Source organism: Salvelinus namaycush, chromosome 10 (assembly GCF_016432855.1).
Source record: "Salvelinus namaycush isolate Seneca chromosome 10, SaNama_1.0, whole genome shotgun sequence".
NCBI classification, from domain to species: domain Eukaryota; kingdom Metazoa; phylum Chordata; class Actinopteri; order Salmoniformes; family Salmonidae; genus Salvelinus; species Salvelinus namaycush.
The window spans coordinates 5,958,367-5,973,429 of NC_052316.1; the positions used below are offsets into that span (position 1 = coordinate 5,958,367).

A 15,063-nucleotide genomic window follows, 5' to 3' on the forward strand; every position below is an offset into this window, starting at 1 on the left:
ATATATATAAAATCCTTGAGTTAATAAAGCTGCATACTGTACCAACATGGTCTACTGTTTTTCTTGTGTAAGGCAACTCCAAAATGCAGGTGTTTCATCCAGGCTCGGTGCTTTCTGTGGTGGAGGGGCAGCCAGCAAAAGCACAGTTTGTAGGCGTTGGTAATATTCTCTAGCTGCGCCATGATTGGCTCAGTGTTCTGTCACTCATGGGGACTCTACATCACTACAGTATCTACAGGGAGAGCGAGGCAGTTCAAGCCCTCTTGGGTGCTGCCGTAGATTTACAGTAGAAGCCCCGTCCAGGCTCAAGGTCATTGCAACAGATAGCATTACATCAAATCACATGTTTATCTACCGTAGCTTTGATTGGACTGATCATGTCAACATCCTACTTTCAAAATCTTAGATAGCTAGACAAGCATTCATCATCATGAAATCGCATCGATAATCTACCCAGCAAATCACATATCCAAAAATAAGTGGTTTGGAAGGAATCCATGGCTTACTATGAGCGTCGCAAAGCAATCACTATTGCGCTCACAGTAAGCCACTGATTCCTTCCAAACAATTTATTTCCGAATTTGCGAGTGTGTGTCAGTGGAGAGTGTGTGTGTGTGTGTGGTCCAAGTCCGATTTTAAGGATTAAAAACATCTGTCTGAAAGGGTCTCTTTTCCAAGCTTAGAAGGATAAACATTCCCACACCACACCATGGGCCAGAAAATGTTGAATACATTGACTGTGCTGTCAATCCAGCATGACTTCATCCAGAGAATGCCAGACTTTGATGACAAAGTTTGATGACAAAGTTTGCCCACAAGAAGGACCGGCACGCCACTTTCTTGTTCAAGTGAGCACAGCACAACAACGGTGAGTCCAAAAAATTTGTCTTGTATGTTCCTGCATAGATGATGTAATATGCCAGGGAGATATGTATACTGTAACTGAGAAAGTAATACTAAGTGTATGTTGTGTAGTAAGCTGTTAGTAGCCCATGTGTCTCACCATAAGAATTGGATCCCTCTCCCGTAGCCTACTGTTCTGACTTGGTGGTGCGCATGTAGCCTATAACGTTAGCCTGTTTCAGAGAAATGTCATCATTGAATATTGTAAGAGCTTTCATTGTCTGCTTATATGTCGTTGTTATTTATCCTACGGTTCTGACTTGGTATATAGGGAGAATACTGTAAGAACGACCCATGTTCTGAATTCTGTCGCTGTCAATTTCAAAAGCCCTGAACAAATAAGCATATCGACAACGTCCCTCTTAGCTCACTCATTATTGTCTTGATCGAAATTACAGTTTTCCTCTTATCTGCTCATCGTTCCGTTATGCTATAGTTTGTACATCTCCATTGTTATATTGCTTATATACAGTGCATTCGGAAAGTATTCAGCCCCCTTCCCTTTTTCCAAATTTTGTAATGGTAGCCTTATTCTAAAATGGATTCAATTTAAAAAATCCTCATCAATCTCCACACAATACTCCATAATGACAAAACAAAAACAGGTTTTTAGAAATGTTTGTATATTTGTTAAAAATAAAAAAAGAGACCTTATTTACATAAGTATTCAGACCCTTTGCTTTGAGACTCAAGATTAAACTCGGGTGCATCCGGTTTCCCTTGATCATCCTTGAGATGTTTCTACAACTTGATTGGAGTCCACCTGTGGTAAATTCAATTGATTGGACATGATTTGGAAAGGCGCACACCTGTCTATATAAGGTCCCAATGTTGATAGTGCATGTCAGTGCAAAAACCAAGCCATGAGGTCAAAGGAATAATCCGTAGAACCCCGAGACAGGATTGTGTCGAGGCACAGATCTGGGGAAGGGTACCAAAAAATGTCTGCAGCATTTGAAGTTCCCCAAGAACACAATGGCCTCCATTCTATAATGGAAGAAGTTTGGAACCTCCAAGACTCATCCTAGAGCTGGCCGCCCGGCCAAACTGAGCAATCAGGGGAGAAGGGCCTTGGTCAGGAAGGTGACCAAGAACACAATGGTCACTCTGACAGAGCTCCAGAGTTCCTCTGTGGAGATGGGAGAATCTTCCAGAAGGACAGCCATCTCTGCAGCACTCCACAAATGAGGCCTTTATGGTAGAGTGGCCAGACGGAAGCCACTCCTTAGTAAAAGGCACATGACAGCCCGCGTGGAGTTTGCCAAAAGGGACCTCAAGACTCTCAGATGGGTGACAATATTAGCAATTATATAAACTCAGCATAAAAATATGTCCCTTTTTCAGGACCCTGTCTTTCAAAGATAATTTGTAAAAATCCAAATAACTTCACAGATCTTCATTGTAAAGGGTGTAAACACTGTTTCCCATGCTTGTTCAATGAACCATAAACAATTAATGAACATGCACCTGTGGAATGGTCGTTAAGACAACAGCTTAAAGACGGTAGGCAATTAAGGTGACAGTTATGAAAACTTAGGACACTACAGAGGCCTTTCTACTGACTCTGAAAAACACCAAAATAAAGATGCCCAGGGTCCCTGCTCATCTGCGTGAACGTGCCTTAGGCATGCTGCAAGGACGCATGAGGACTGCAGATGTGACCAGGGCAATAAATTGCAATGTCCGTACTGTGAGACGCCTAAGACAGCGCTACAGGGAGACAGGACGGACAGGTGATCGTCCTTGCAGTGGCAGACCATGTGTAACAATACCTGCGCAGGATCGGTACATCCGAACATCAAACCTGCGGAACAGGTACAGGATGTCAACAACAACTGCCCGAGTTACACCAGGAACGCACAATCCCTCCATCAGTGCTCAGACTGTCCGCAATAGGCTGAGAGAGGCTGGACTGAGGGCTTGTAGGCTTGTTGTAAGGTAGGTCCTCACCATACATCACCGGCAACAACGTCGCCTATGGGCACAACCCCACCGTCGCTGGACCAGACAGGACTGGCAAAAAAGTGCTCTTCACTGACGAGTCATGGTTTTGTCTCACTATGGGTGATGGTCGGATTCGCGTTTATCGTCGAAGGAATGCGCGTTACACCGAGGCCTGTACTCTGGAGCGGGATCGATTTGGAGGTGGAGGGTCCATCATGGTCTGGGGCGGTGTGTTACAGCATCATCGGACTGGGCTTGTCATTGCAGGCAATCTCAACACTGTGCGTTACAGGGAAGACGTCCTCCTCCCTCATGTGGTACCCTTCCTGCAGGCTCCTCCTGACAGGACCCTCCAGCATGACAATGCCACCAGCCATACTGCTCGTTCTGTGCATGATTTCCTGCAAGACAGGAATGTCAGTGTTCTGCCATGGCCAGCGACGAGCCCGGATCTCAATCCCATTGAGCACGTCTGGGACCTGTTGGATCGGAGGATGAGGGCTAGGGCCATTCCCCCCCAGAAATGTCCAGGAACTTGCAGGTGCCTTGGTGGAGTGGAGTGGAGTAACATCTCACAGCAAGAACTGGCAAATCTGGTGCCATGAGGAGGAGATGCACTGCAGTACTTAATGCAGCTGGTGGCCACACCAGATACTGACTGACACATTATTCCATTTCTGTTAGTCACATGTCTGTGGAACTTGTTCAGTTTATGTCTCAGTTGTTGAATCTTATGTTCATACAAATATTTACACATGTTGAGTTTGATGAAAATAAACGCAGTTGACATTGAGAGGACGTTTCTTTCTTTTTTTTGCAGAGTTTATTAGCACTTGTGAATGATGCCCAGCTTAAGGCAAGAAACACAGCCTATTTTCTAATCATAGTTGCACACCTAGCCCATAGGCCTGTATGTTTTGATAAGGTTTGTATCACAACTAAAGTGGCCGAATAACTTCTTAAAATTAAGTACATTCATCCGCTTTACAAGGGGTGTGAAAGCCTAACTGGCTAACATAAGCAGCGCGTGAGTTTCAAGTTTGGGGAAGAGAATTTTCACCATAAAAATGCACCTTCATAATAAAGCATTACATGCATAATGTAATTTGTGGTGACTTTTGATATTTTCCCGCTAATGGAACATTTGCTCTTATAGCCTACTGCCGTGTGCACATTGCTGCGCTTATAATGTGAAGAAATAGCCAAATAGTTTATCAACACTTTAAGCTCAATGTTCTGATCTGTTTCATCAGCCACATTGCGTTAAGTTTTTGGGATGCTAATGTTTGTATTAATTTGAGATCTATCGCATCCCACAACTGTCCCAGGCTATGTTTGGAATATTTATTTCTCGCACAGAATAGATTAAATTTTGTACTATGGGGATAGTAGATTGACAAAGGCTAGTTATTTTGTTGTTTGTTAGGCCTACTCATCTTGTTGGCTGACGAAAAGTAAATGTGGACAGTTCATCCAATATTGGATAAGGACGGGCGCAGTTGCTTCCCGACGTGTCTGTCTCTACTTGTAGCCTGTGAGAAAGACCCTGTGAGAAAGACCCTATCACATGATGGAGAGCCATGTTTTAGTGTGCAGCACTCTGGGAGAAGGGCAGAACTCCGGGCCAAGGGCACAAAAGGCATGGATTGTTTTTAGGATGCATTACAGCCACACAAAGGGGATGCCGCAGGGAAATTTGAGGCATTATCAAGTGCTTGTCAAATTGGGAATGAGAGCCAAGTGTGTACAGCCTGCGCAAATGAACAAGTATGTACAGCCTATGCAACAAAAAAAACAAAGCAGAGCTCATGCCTTTCAAGCAACTTTTTTCAAATCATCATTAGTCGCATCATGCAGCCTTACAACGTATTAAAAATCATATAGCCCAACATTTGGAGAACTAAAGTAACATTAATAACTCTAAATTAAAAAAGTACCTGTTAATTTGTCCCTCAAATCGTTTGAAGAAAATATCCTTTTTATTCAGCTTTGTTCAACTGTATTCTTCATACTATAAAATAATACCACGGAATTCTAAGCAAATCTTGTCTGCTAAATGAACTAGTGTAGCCCACAGCCATTTGGCATAGCCAGATCAGGGCCTAACATAAGGACAAACCAGAGTATGCTATTCTGTTCTTCTCAAATAGACTACATTTTCTTCATATCATGCTTCTTTAGACCTGTCTAAAATAAATAGTGGATTTATTGTGAAGGTGGAGGCTATATTACATGGATTTGTTGGACTTTTTAAAATGTAGATGTTCCAAAGGTCTGCATCAGTGGCTTGTGTGGAATCCAGAATATGCTAAATATGTTTGTTAATTAATGGTTAATTACCTTGAGACCGACCAGTTATTTTGCTCGACATTCATGACTGCCACAACCCTATGTGGGTCCTCCCTGTTACGTTCGTTATAGCGATGAGAACAAAGCGCAGCGTGATTTGAATGCATATTCTTTTAATAAAGAAAGAACACGGAATGAACTATACAAAAACAACAAAACGAGCGTGATGCTCTATAATCATAGTCCTGACACAAGCAACTAAACATAGACATAGATAATCACCCACGAAATACTCAAGGAATATGGCTGCCTAAATATGGTTCCCAATCAGAGACAACGATAAACAGCTGCCTCTAATTGAGAACCAATCTAGGCAACCATAGACATACAAAAACCCCTAGACTGGTAACAACCCCATAAACATACAAAAACCCTAGACAGGGCAAAAACATATAATCACCCATGTCACACCCTGACCTAACCAAAATAATAAAGAAAACAAAGAATACTAAGGTCAGGGCGTGACACTCACACTACAACTCCTCGGGAAAGCATGCAGTTTATTAGGCTACAGATGAAATAAGTTATGAACTTCACAGGGTGGTGAAAGTGCAAGGTGATGAGTATGATGCTCCTTTCCAAGGGTCTTATTCTGGTGGCATGATCATCGATGCTTGGCTGCCTTTTGACACAAAAAAATTATCTTGCTCTTTTGTCCATAATAATCTCCTGTAGGCTATAGTTATGTAATAAACCCATCAGTTGAGTTAAAAATGCAATGGAAACCCATTCAACTTTTTATTCGGTTAAAAAGCTATTTTTATGTGCACTACATTATCACACACAGCCTTTTATCTAAATCAAATGTTTTGTGTGACCCCTTTTTATAAACATAAATATCGACTCCGAATTAAGATTCAAAGATATCTGCAGATAGAATCGGTTTAATTGATTTTGAAAAAAAATAAATATCTGGTTATAGAACAGTATATTTGCATGTTTGGGTATTATGTTACACACTGGCTATTATTCTAATGAAGACCACATTTGTTTGGTCCACACCGGACCAAATCTGTACCAATCATAAATGTCTATGTTTCACAAGTTTGGACATCACGGTACAGCACAACACAAATATACAGTATAGTGGATTTCAATATACAGTAGAGCACAGTACAGCAGAGCACAATAGAGTACTGTAAAGAACAGTTGAGTATAGTTCAGTAGAGTATATTACATTATATTGTACTGTGTTCTACTGCAATTGTGGTTTGTGACTACTATGATTTCCCATTGTGGCCAATTCAATTACAGTCGTTATTCGGCCACTGTTACTGATTTGGTAACAGAGAGACACCTTTTAATTACTTAATTCACAAACAAAATTATTATCAGTAGAACACTAACTTATTGATAAGTCTACCTACCTTTACTTAACTTTTATAATCCTCCCTCATGAGGGGGAGAAATTTGAAAATATCTGGGGGGTTTTGGTAACAAAATGACAATATTTACTAAATTTACAGATGGCAAATAATTTCTGCAAAACTTAATATAAATATTGATATTAGATGGCAGTGGCCTTTACTTCATTATTGTGTTTAGATTTTTTTTTCTAATAACTTAAGACTTTCTAGTAGATTTAAAAATAAACATTTTCCATTTGTATGACCAGAAATCAATGCCTTTACCTATTCCTATTTTTTGGAAAATGGTAAAAAATACAAACATATTTACTATGCCTTCATTTCCACAAAATATAGACTCTTAAAGGCGCTGCATGGTCAATTGGCCATACAGTATTTACGCTTATATGGCCTCTGCAGAAGTCAGGACATTCATACTTCTTGCGCATCGCAAAACAGCGTGGAGCTGTTGAGCAGAGCTGTTTTGAAAGAAGTTGCCACGGAAGTGAGTTTGATTTTTATACAGGACCAACCTACCGTCAACCAATCTTGTCAATATGGATTTAAACGGAACTATACAGAGCCCTCCGCATTGTTACAAAATTTGTGAGGCGCACAGCGATGCGGTCCGGAGCTCAATTTGGCCTCTGCACACCCCCATATGGAGCCTCCGACCACATTTTCGGATCAAACATAAATTGGCTTTTAGCTTTCATTTGACACCAAATTTGATATGCTCCTATGACCATGGCCAGTACAAGCAGGTGAGTACTGGAGTAGGTCAAATAAGGGAATGAGCTGGGGGCTGGGAAGCACTGCTGTAGTATAATTACAAGGGCTGGGACAATACCAGTATCGCGATACTCATTAGTATCGAGGCAAGGAAACAACACGAAGCGGGTCTACCTTCTTTAGGAAAACAGCCCTAATGTTGGAAACAAACATCATTGTGTTTTCATCCAGTGTCACATTTATTTATTTTCCAAACTATAGCACACAACATTTGACATACTGTACAGCTGGTTTCTAAAGGACCAAAGAGTTTGCTTCATGTTTACATTTTTGCCATGGGGAAAAAAAATGTGATACTGGTATTGTCACAGCCCTATGAATTACATCTTCCAGATAGATGCACTACAGTGAGGGTTTTATTAGTAGATACATTTTTACATTGTCGTTGTTAGATTCCAGTATTTTTCCCTGCAGGTGAGATCAACATTAAGTTTCTATTTATACTCTTTGGAGTATACTGCAGGGACCCAGACTACTAGAAACTCTAAATAAGCTGTAATGTAAATGATGTCAAACATTTACGTGCTGTGACAAAAAGAAATAGAGCAATCATTACATTAATATACTGAACAAACATGCAACAATTTTCTAAGATTTTTCTGAGTTAAAGTTTATATAAGGAAATCAGTCAATTTAAATAAATTCATTAGACCCTAATTTCTGGATTTCACATGACTGGGGGTGGGCATATACCTCCCCATTTGGGAGCCAGGCCGAGCCAATCAGAATGAGCCCCCCACCCCCAGGTCCTGGGCTGGCGTTGCTACACGTGGTCTGCGGTTGTGAGGCCGGTTGGACGTACTGCCAAATTCTCTACAACGACATTGGAGGCAGCTTATGATTCAATTCTCTGGCAACAGCTCTTCTAGACATTCCTGCAGTCAGCATGCCAATTGCACTCTCCCTCAACTTGAGACATCTGTGGCATTGTGTTGTGTTTTAGAGTTGCCTTTTATTGTCCCAGCGTAAGGTGCACCTGTGTAATGATCATGCTGTTAAATCAGCTTCTGGATATTCCACACCTGTCAGGTGGATTGCTCACTAACAGGGATGTAAACACATTTGTGCACAACATTTGAGAGAAATAAGCTTTTTGTGCATATGGAACATTTCTGGGATGTTTTTTTTTCAGCTCATGAAACATGGGACCGGCACTTTACATGTTGCGTTTATATTTTTGTTCAGTGTAAATTGAACAGGGAAGATCTGAACTAATTTCCTGGATATCAAGAGCATTGTGGTGTTGGAATTTAATTCCACCCTGCAAATATGAAGTAAATCAGTCAATTTACATGTCTGAAAGTGTGTTTGATGTTCTTCAAAGAGCTTTACATGTCCAATCCTTTATGGCTCTGTTGATGTGTAAAATCCCCTTATCGGCAGTCACAACAACAGAAGTGGTTTGACAGATACACCGGGGATACACCTGCGGGGCTGTCCTTGGAGCCATATTAAGGTAGAAACAGATGGAATTAAACACTGAAATATACTGTACCGCTGTTGTGTAATTAGACACTATGACTTACTCTAAAACAGAACACTGATAGTTATCCGATTAGAAGAAAAATGAAAGGCCCTCGCACTTCCATGTCTGCCTGATTATGGTTCCTTCCATTATCAAGCATAATTATAAAAAATATTTAAAAAATTGCACAACCATTAATGTCTGTCCCTTAATCTTGGAGAAGAAAAATGCCAATTTGATAATAAAGTCTAAAACAAAAACGGTACAGTATAATGCACTAAGCTGTTTAGAGCTATACAATTCTACATTATAGAGGAGACAGCAATCATTTGCTCCCAGAAAATTACCTAGACTGTATATAAAAATATTGACTGTATAAATTACCTCACTTGAGTTGGGGAAAGCACTACTTGCAATTAAGGGCCAAACTATAAGGCTCTTGGTTCCAAACTCGGTCTGTTCCGTGGGCCAAGGACCGGTATTATCTCTGGCTGCATTTCCATATTTACTTATACGGGCAATAATCTATTCATGAAGTAACGAATGGATCTCCTAAATTAATTTATATGTTGTTTTGGCAGGCAGCGAGCACAAGGCTGAATGCTGCGCGTTTCATATTTACACTTCACCCGAGCTAGTCGAATTAGAGTCGCAGGCAGAGGCTTGCTTCATTGATACATGGGATAAAAATGACCTTCCTCTCTCAATCTCATTCCCCGAAATGAAAACGCTGATATGTGTGCAAAATACACCATTGTCTGTGTTGCAAACATTTCAAGTAATCAGAGTGTGTTTGATTCCTTAGAATCTGTTATAAAAGGGCCAAAGTGTCTTTATTTTACACAGACTGCCATCACATTGTCATGTGTCACGCTATTGAGGATTGTTTCAATTGTTTCACAACCATTCCAGTACCGTGGCACATATCATAATTGGTGCATGCACCCATGAAAGTAACATCCAAGAATGTAATTCGTTTGGCCGATTTTGTGGTGATGACACACAGCAATAGGACACTCGTGCACAAAAGCAGATCTTACGTCTTTCACACGCAGTCTTTCTCTAGCTACATGCTTTGTTAGCTCTGGAATCAGTTAGGATGAAGCCTCTGCAGGGTTACTGTCGCCAAATGAAATATTGCACCATTCCTAATTGCCTTTCTCACAGATGTTGTCATTTTAATCATAAAATGGCCCCAGGTCTGTGCTTGTTTAATCAAGGAATGACGTATGGTTGTATGCACATTCAATCTTATCAAATTAAAATGTGTTCTCTCCACATTACCTTGACCGTTAAATGACTCATAACTCTGGGCATTTCCATGTATAAAAGCCCCATGAGCACGAACATGTGAAGTTCATATGAGCACTTCAAACTAGATGTCAAATGAAAGCTAAGAGTGTGTCTTTGAGAAAGTATGGCATAGAGTGGCCTTTAGAAAGCATCAAAATTGATTAAATGTAATCTCACCCGTCTACATACAATACCCCATAATGACAAATTGAAAACATGTTTTTAGACATTTTTGCAAATAAATTGAAATACAGAAAGATCTCATTTAAATAAGTATTCACACCCCTGAGTCAATACTTTGTAGAAACACCGTTTAGCAGCGATTACAGCTGTGAGTCTTTCTGGGTAAGTCTAAGAGCTTGTCCAACATTTTGCCCATTAAGCTCTGTCAAATTGGTTGTTGATCATTGCTAGACAACCATTTTCCAGTATTACCGATTTTGCGTAAGCGTAAACAGGTTTTTAGACATTTTTGCAAATGTATTCAAATAAACAGAAATACCACATTAACACAAGTATTCAGACCCTTTGTTATGAGACTCTAAATTGACCTCAGGTGCATCATGTTTCCATTGATCATCCTTGAGATGTTACTACAACTTGATTGGAGTCCACCTGTGGTAAATTCAATTGATTGGACATGATTTGGAAAGGCACACACCTGTCTATATAAGACTCTCAGACCATGAGAAGAAAGATTCTCTGGTCTGATGAAACCAACATTGAAGCTTTTGGCCTAAATGCCAAGCGTCACGTCTGGAGGAAACCTGGCACCATCCGTACGGTGAAGCATGGTGGTGGCAACATCATGCTGTGGGGATGTTTTTCAGAGGCAAGGACTGGGAGCTAAGTCAGGATCGAGGCAAATATGTACCGAGCAAAGTACAGAGAGATCCTTGATGAAAACCTGCTCAGGACCTCAGACTGGGGCAACAGTTCACCTTCCAACAGGACAACGACCCTGAGCACACAGCCAAGACAACGCAGGAGTGGCTTCGGGACAAGTCTCTGAATGTCTTTGAGTGGCCCAGCCAGAGCCTTGAGCCCGATAGAACATCTCTGGAGAGACATGAAAATAGCTGTGCAGCAACGCTCCCCATCTAACCTGACAGAGCTTGAGAGGATCTGCAGAGAGGAATGGGAGAAACTCCCCAAATACAGGTGTGCCAAGCTTGAAGCATCATACCCAAGAAGACTCAAGGCTTTAATCGCTGCCAAAGGTGCTTTAACAAAGTACAGAGTAAAGGGTCTGAATACTTATGTGAATGTGATATTTAAGTTGTATTTTTTTTTAAATGTGCAAACATTTATAAAAAAACGTTTTGCTTTGTCATTTGAGTATTGTGTGTAGATTAAGGAAAAAAACTATTTCATAATTTTAGAATAAGGAAAATGTGGAAAGTAAACGTGTAAGAAAACTTTCCCAAATGCACTGTTTGATGTATAATAGAATACAACATTCAAATGTGTTTTTGTAATAAAGAAATGCTTTAACAAAATATTAAAAGGCGACACACTATCTAGGAGAAATATGCTACTGTATATAAAGAGGGACAATAAAATATTTTAATTCTGGAAAAACACCAGGGCTTGATGGTAGACCTTTTTATGTCGTCAAGATCCATTATTAGCATGTTTTAATACTCTTAATTCAAATGGTATACTTTGAGGTACTCAACAAGGTTTGATATCATTACTACTAAAACATGACCCAGGTGGTAAGTATAAAGATCCAGTCCATTTAAAAAACTGGTGGCCTCTAACACTTCAATGTTGTGATGCGGAAATCCTGGCGAAATTCATAACACAGAATTAAAAAAAATATTTTTACCAGATTTTGTCATCCTGATCAGTTTTTTTTTACATGGATGATAAATTGGAGATAATATATGACAATTATGAAACATTAAAGATACCAGGCCTGGTCATCATAGCAGATTTTGAAAAGGCGTTTGATAAAGTACGACTAGAATTTCTATATAAATGCCTGGATTACTTTACATTTTGTAAAAATCTTATACAATGGGTTAAAGTTATGTACAGCAACCCCAGATGTAAATAATGGTAACTTCTCAGAAACTATTAAGCTTTAAAGAGGAGTAAAACAAGGCTGTCCGTTGTCTCCATATCTATTTATTATGGCCATTGAAATGCTAGCTATTAAAATTATATCCAACAAGAATATCAAGGCGTTAGAAATCATAGGGATAAAAACAAGTGTCAATGTATGCCGATGACTCAGTTTTTTCTTAAGTCCGCAATCTGGATCCCTGCACTGTCTCATTTGAAGATTTTGATCACTTTTCTAAAATCTCTGGATGAAAAACTCTGGGATGCTGGCCTTCTAGGCAGAGTTCCTCTGTCCAGTGTCTGTTCTTTTTCCCATCTTAATCTTTTATTTTTATTAGCCAGTCTGAAATATGGCTTTTTTTTGCAACTCTGCCTAGAAGGCCAGCATTCCGGAGTCGCCTCTTCACTGTTGACATTGAGACTGGTGTTTTGTGGGTACTATCTAATGAAGCTGCCAGTTGAGGACTTGTAAGGCATCTGTTTCTCAAACTAGACACTCTAATGTACTTATCCTCTTGCTCAGTTGTGCACCGGGGCCTCCCACTCCTTTCTATTCTGGTTAGAGCCAGTTTGAGCTGTTCTGTGAAGGGAGTAGTACACAGAGCTGTACAAGATCTTCAATTTCTTGGCAATTTCTCGCAAAGAATAGCCCTCATTTCTCAGAACAAGAATAGACTGACGAGTTTCAGAAAGTTATTTGTTTCTGGCCATTTTGAGCCTGTAATCGAACCCACAAATGCTGATGCTCCAGATACTCAACTAGTCTAAAAAAGGCCCATTTTATTGCTTCTTTAATTAGGACAACAGTTTTCAGCTGTGCTAGCAACTGCAAACGGGTTTTATAATGATCTATTAGCCTTTTAAAACAATAAACTTGGATTAGCTAATGTGCCATTGGAACACAGGAGTGATGGTTGCTGATAATGGGCCTCTGTACGCCTATGTAGATATTCCACTAACAATCAGCTGTTTCCAGCTACAATAGTCATTTACAACATTAACAATGTCTACACTGAATTTCTGATCAATTTTTATTTTAATGGACAAAAAAATGTGCTTTTCTTTCAAAAACAAGGACATTTCTAAGTGATCCCAAACGTTTGAACGGTAGTGTGTTTTTTTTCTAATTCAAGAATGATTGACAAATAATTGTCATCAAATTAAATGTTAATGTAAAATGAGTTTATTAACTGAATGTATCCTGTAACCTAAAGGCTTTAACAAAATATTCATACAAATATGAATAGGCTGTCACGGATCCCTCCGGAACTGTGTCATTACGCACACCTGGTCCCCATTTCCTTGATTAGTAATTGTATAAGTGTGCCCTCTGTTCCCCATTGTCTGGTCTATTATTGTTCCCATGTCCGTTGGTCGTGTGAATACCTATACGTTGGCTCAGCCTGTGCTGCGTGTTTTGTGAATTTGTGTTTTTACGGGTCTCGTCCCGTGTCGTTCTACGAGGTTTACCCTCACTCTTTTGTTTGGGTATATCCCAGTGTTTTGTATACGTGTTTGTTTTGGGTGCATTAAAAACCCAGATGATGTATTCCTGCACCTGTCTCCAAATCCTTTACACCAGCATGACATAGGCCTATCATAGACTAGGCATTTACTTTGTAGAAAGAGGGACAATTTGTCAAGTTAGGTCTGTCAAATTAATGTAACGTTAGAAAAAGTGCATTTCAATCCAGTCAGAGTATTTCTTATCATATCTACAGAATAAAAATGCTGTTTTGGGTATTAATTGCTTCTAATAGGTCAGAAAATTATGCATTAACCATGAATTTATCAGACTATGTTTATAAAGAGGGACGGGACAAATAAATATTAGGAATTTGCGCCGGCCTCAGCCATGCTTCCTGGCATGCGAGAGAGTTGAAACATCAGCACATACAGGTCCGAATAGTGTGTCAGTGTCCAATCAGAGGCCTGAACATGATCTGAGAGTGTGATCTGGTCTTTGATTCTCGCACATCAGCTTGGGAAATTCTCAAGGGAGAGAGGACAGTGCATTATATAAACATAGCACCGAATAAATTGGCCCGCCAAAAATATTACATCTTCAAAACAAAACTGAGGGGAGAAAAGTGAAGCGGGGCATCCGTTAAACAGTAAATCAAGTCTGTTTGGTTTAATGTTGTAATGTAAAGACCCATGCCAACTACACTGAACTTTACAACATGTAAAATGTTGGTCCCATGTTTCATGAGCTAAAATAAAAGATTCCAGAAATGTTCCAAATGCACAAGAAGCTTATTTATAAAAATAAAAAAATTGCACATTTGTTTACCTCCCTGTTAGTGAGCATTTCTCCTTTGCCAAGATAATTAATCCACCTGGCAGTTGTTGCATATCAAGAAGCTGATTAAACAGCATGATCATTACACAAGTACACCTTTTGCTGGGGACAATAAAAGGCCACTCTAAAATGTGCAGTTTGGTCACAACACAATGCCACAGTGTGTCTCAAGTTGAGGGAGCGTGCAATTGGCATGCTGACTGCAGGAATGTTCACCAGAGCTGTTGCCAGATAATTGAATGTTCATTTCTCTACCGTAAGCCGCCTCCCATGTCATTTTTGGGAATTTGACAGTACGTCCAACCGGCCTCACAACCGCAGACCACGTGTAACCACGTGTAACGCCCAGGACATCCACATCCGACTTCTTCACCTGTGGGATTGTCTGAGACCAGCCACCTGGACAGCTGATGAAACTGTAGGTTTGCACAACTTTTGCACAACCGTCTCAGGGTTTGCACAACCGTCTCAGGGAAGCTCATCTGCATGCTCGTCGTCCTCACCAGGGTCTCCACCTGACTGTAGTTCGGCTTCGTAACAGACTTCAGTGGGCAAATGCTCACTTTCGACGTCCACTGGTATGCTGGAAAAGTGTGCTT

At 40.2% G+C, this 15,063-nt stretch overlaps 1 protein-coding gene across 1 annotated transcript in view; it reads left to right on the forward strand.

Moving 5' to 3' along the window:
- Positions 1–15,063, forward strand: part of LOC120055127 (PEX5-related protein-like) — a 182,934-nt gene that overhangs the window by 138,308 nt on the left and 29,563 nt on the right. The gene's annotated exons all lie outside the window — the stretch shown is intronic.